The 4,928-nt window shown below is 53.8% G+C and overlaps 1 pseudogene; it reads right to left on the minus strand.

Annotated features, from left to right (window-relative positions):
• Nucleotides 1-213: 213 nt before the first annotated feature.
• Nucleotides 214-4,172, minus strand: LOC129387479 (uncharacterized; annotated as a pseudogene).
• Between the last annotated feature and the right edge of the window lie 756 nt (nt 4,173-4,928).

Consider the following 4,928-nt stretch of genomic DNA (forward strand, 5'->3'; position numbering starts at 1 on the left):
GTGCAAGCAATGGAATGGTTTATTGAAGGTAGCGTGGCTGCTTTTAGTCCGTACGAATCAGTAGGTGCATGCGCACTTCGTGATGCGATAGGCGGGCTTGCGATGACGCGATACGGCACTTCCTCCCCCTTAGAAGCCCAGCCTGTCAGGTGGTCTCCTTGTGCGCGTAGAACGCCTAGGAAGCCCTAAGCCTGCCGGTACACTTGAGGTTGCTTCACTGGAAGCAAGGGATGTACCAAGTGATCCGTCTGACGATGTTCAGCGTCTTCCACTGCAGAGGGTTGATTACACTCTGACTTGGTTGTCTCCAGGTCGAGTTGCGCAGAATTCTTGCTTTACTTCATCCGCTGCGAGCCGTGACTGCACTTGGTCTACGTGACGGCGCTACACCCCTCCTGTGGTGTCCACCGTGACCATACGCCTACCTCTTGTTGACGTCACCGTGCCGGGTAACCATCTCTGGCGAGCCTGATTGTACTGCCGCGACCAAACAGGCGCTCCCGGTGAAAAGATTTGCGGCAACGGTGCCGGGGGGCTGCTCACCGTGGAATCCCGTACCACCTCTTCCTCTGGAAAATGTGCACTTAGGCGGGTCCTGGGTTGAAAATCCAGCAACATCTCCGCGGGCGACTTGCCATCTCGAGTCGGTGTTGCCCTGTAGCGTAGCAAGAACTTGAAAATACGACTGAGCAGACTTCCATCCTTATTTTTCTTGATACCTTCCTTAATGGTGCGCACTGCACGCTCCGCCAATCCGTTTGACTGCGGATAGTATGGAGCGGAGGTGACATGACAGACATGGTTATCTTTGAAAAACCTTTCAGTCACTGAACTGCGAAATTGTGGCCCATTGTCGGAAACGACTGTATGGGGCAGACCAAAACGCGCGAAGATCCCTCGCAGTACTTCGACTGTAGTTTCTGCACTTGCTGTTTTAAGAGGTACTGCCTCTATCCATTTCGTTTCCGCATCCACCACCACCAAGATCATGTGACCTTCCACTGGCCCTGCATAGTCGATATGCAGGCGAGACCAACGTTTGTTGGTATTAGGCCAATTTGAAGGGACCTGTACCGCTGGCATGGGCCAACATTGCACGCATTGCTGACAGCTTTGTACCAGCTTGTCTATGTCGTGGTCCAATCCGGGGTACCAAAACATCGTGCGGGCCAGGCGCTTCATTGCAGTCATGCCTGGGTGGGTGTCGTGAAGTTCTCTCAGAATAAGTGCCCGCACGGTCTCGGGCAAAACTACGCGATGACCCCAGTATATTAGTCCTTTACTCACAGTGAGTTCGTATATGCGGGTGAAGTACGGCTGAAGGCACTGTTGCTCCGGTCCCAGCTGGTTTGGCCAACCACAAAGGATCCACGTCTTCACCTGTCGGAGGAGCATGTCCTCGCTCGTGCTGTCTGCCAACTGCTCTGCGCTAAGAGAAAAATCTGTCAAAGCTTGCGCATGTAGCACATATTCGACGGAATCATCTTCACCACGGTGCCCTTGCTCCGGCAGCGGCAAGCGGCTCAAAGCATCGGCATTCGCGTGTAGTGGTCCTTTCCGGAATTCTATGTCATACTGATACGCTGATAAAAGGAGCGTCCAACGCTGTATCCTGGCCGCCGCCATCTGCGGAATTGGTTTCTCGGTATGGAACAGCCCTGTCAACGGCTTGTGGTCCGTTATCAGACAAAATTTATTGCCGAAAAGATAGTCTCTGAACCTTGTCACACCGAAAACTAGGGCGAGCGCTTCCTTTTCTAGTTGTGAGTAATTTCGCTCCGCCGGCGTCAAGGTTCTAGAGCGAAAAGCTATCGGATAGTCTTCGCCGTTGATGCGGTGGGACAGCACTGCGCCCAAGCCGACCGATGAGGCATCGCATTCCAGTCGAAGGGGTTTTCGCGAGTCATAGTGGACCAGAAATTTAGCCTTGCCTAAGGCACTCTTTGCTTCTCTAAATGCGCTGTCCTGGGACGGCCCCCATTGCCACAACACCCCCTTTGCCAGCAAGCGATATAAGGAAGCCAGCGTCGTTGACAAGTTGGGCAAGAATTTAGCATAATAAGTGACGAAGCCCAAGAACGATTTCACCTGGCTTACCGATGTTGGCTTCGGCGCGGCCAGTACCGCCTCGAGGTTATCTTGCCGAGGATGAAGACCTTTGGCATCGATGCGGTGCCCCAGAAACGACACTTGTGCTTCCCTAAACCGGCACTTGGCTTTGTTCAACTTCAGGTTGTCTTCACGAAGCCGCTGAAACACCTGCCGCAGTACTGATGTGTCGTTTTCCTTTTCCGCCACAATGATGTCGTCGAGGTACACTTGAACATTCGGCAAACCTTGCAAAATCAATTCCATGCGTCGCTGGAACAAGGCGGGGGCTGAAGCCATCCCAAACGCTAGGCGATTGTAGCAGTAAAGGCCCCGGTGTGTGTTGAGTACCGCAGTCTTTCTGGCTTCGTCGTCCAGCGGCAGCTGATTGTATGCGTTGCGTAGCTCCAAAGTGCTGAAGACTTCGCCTCCCGAAAGAGCCGCAAATATGTCTTCAACTTTGGGCAGGGGATACTGTTCCAAGCGAGACGCCGGGTTGACTTAACTTGAAGTCGCCGCACAATCGTATATCGCCGTTCTTTTTAGAGCGCAGCTCTTTGGCGTCCGTTCCTGGGTTTCGCGTCGTCGTCGGCGTTGTCGTCGGCCTCGTAACCAGCTCCGCCCCCCTTTCATCCCCCCAGCGCTAGCAGCGACCGACTGATACCGCTGGATGCCGCTGACGCCGCTAGAGAGTCAAGAAAACGTGACTGCATAGAACACCGTCGTCGCCATGCAGAAAGAGGAGGAAAGGGTCCCCCCCCCCCCTGTTCTTGTGTGGCGGATAGGGTGCTCTTCAGTTGCCGACGCGCCGGTTATTTCACGTAGGCCCCGGCACGTCGACGAATACGTGACCACCTTCCCACGGCTAGACCTGGTTCTTAGCGCTGCGGAAGCGAGGGTATCATATTGTTTGTGTCGGCATCGGCGGCGTTGTCCCTGAAACCAACTCCGCAGCTGGGGTTGACTCACTATCGGCGTCAGCGGCATCAGTCAGTCGCTGCTATCTCTTCCCTCCTCCCTTTATCGTGTTGTCCGCTTGCTGCGCGCGCTTCTGCCCCCATCGTTTGCCGCTGGGTGTACACGCCGCCCCCCTCCCCCCTCTTCCTACGAGACTCCGGTTGTCAAAGCGCCGGCTCGAACTTAATTCCTTTCTTCGCTCCTCCTCCAATGCAACCCCTGTGCGGTGGCAATCAGAGAGCCAGATCGGTGGCGGCGGATCTGTATGTGCACCGCCCGAGCCGAAATTGCCGCTGCCGTTCGCCCTGTGCGGTGGCAATCAGAGAGCCAGATCGGTGGCGGCTTGACATAAAGACAAACAGCAATTTCCTAACACTTATGCGGGAGAACATCCCGTTCCTCTCGCTCGTAACGCGTCCCACGGCTGTGACAACCTCGCGAGGCACTTGTATAGATCTCGTCTTTGAGAATCAAGCATTGGTGTACCAAGTCGAACATATATCAGTCTATTTCTCCGACCACAAAGCTTCCTTCATGACTGTCAAGAACTGTTAGTGGAGTCTTTGTTAAAGGAATACGTGTGAAAAATAAAAAAAAATTCTGTGATAGCGCATACATGTGTTGCTCGATTTCTTTGCCTCAATCTATCGAAAAGGTGAAACAGCTTATTTGCTGCGCTCAAATTTCGCATTAGGAAGTAACGTAATCGTCGGTAATTTTTTTGCTACCGGAACCACCGGTGTTGCCCAATCTGAAATGCTTATCGGCGAAAGCACTCCGTCTTGCACAAGACGGTCGAGTTCGGCCGAAACTTTGGAGCGCTTGGCATAAGGCACTGTACGTGCCTTGCAGAAACGTGGGCGGGCTCCTTCTTTGAGGTGTAATTGCACAGGGGGGCCCTTGCAACAGCCAAGCTTGTTCTCGAAAAGATCCGAAAATTCATCGAGCAGCGGCGTCATCTTGTTATCACGAAGAACATTTACTCTTGAGGTGGTTCTAGTGTCCCAGAAGGACACACCCGCCTTACGGAAGGCCTCTATCGTGTTCCGGCCGCAGAGCAGTGGGCCGTTACATGCCACCACGATTAGCGTGCTGGTCACAACAGTCGATCCAGACTGAACCCTCATGGTTATCTCGCCGACAACTGGCAATGGCCCGAGGAAGCATGTTAAGCGGAGAGACGTTTTTTCCAGTGCCGGCCACCATTTGCAATGTTTCTTGAATATGTTCTTCGGTATGACGCTGACCGGAGAACCCGTGTCTAGAATCATTCGCAATTTCCGGCCTTGCCATGTCAACTCTTCCTCGAGAGGCTTCAACGTAGCTCTGTCGGCGGAGCTGTGAGCGACAAGAGCAAGCAACATTTCTTCGCTCTCACCTTCCATTTCCTCGACGGCAAAGGCACCACGTTCTCGAGGGCGGCAACTGCTGCAAACCTTCGCCAGATGACCTTTCCTGCCGGTGGTGGCACTTGGTGTTTCGATGACGGCACATGTGTGTTGCGTGGGGGCCGCCGCAACGCTCACATGAATGGTTGTCCTTTGCAGTGTTCCACTTCGTCCAGGGTCGTCGTCCTCGCTGCGACTGTACAACATTGATGCTGGTTCCCGTAGTCACTGGGTCTGCTCCTCGCATGTCGCGAACGTCGCCTAGCGCCTTCTCTGAAGCTATGGCAAATTCTTCTGATTCCTCAAAAGTTAGCTTTTTCCGCGTTAATAGGCAACGTCGTGCGTCGTCGTCCCTGATTCCGCATACTATGCGGTCTCGCAGCATACGGTGCAGCGAGTCGCCGAAGTTGCAACTTTCCGCCAGTCTCCGAAGGTCGGCAATGTATTCCCGAACGCTCTCTCCGTCCCTTTGCTTGCGCATGAAGAACGAGAAAC

This window comes from Dermacentor andersoni, chromosome 2 (assembly GCF_023375885.2).
Source record: "Dermacentor andersoni chromosome 2, qqDerAnde1_hic_scaffold, whole genome shotgun sequence".
Taxonomy (NCBI): Eukaryota; Metazoa; Arthropoda; class Arachnida; order Ixodida; family Ixodidae; genus Dermacentor; species Dermacentor andersoni.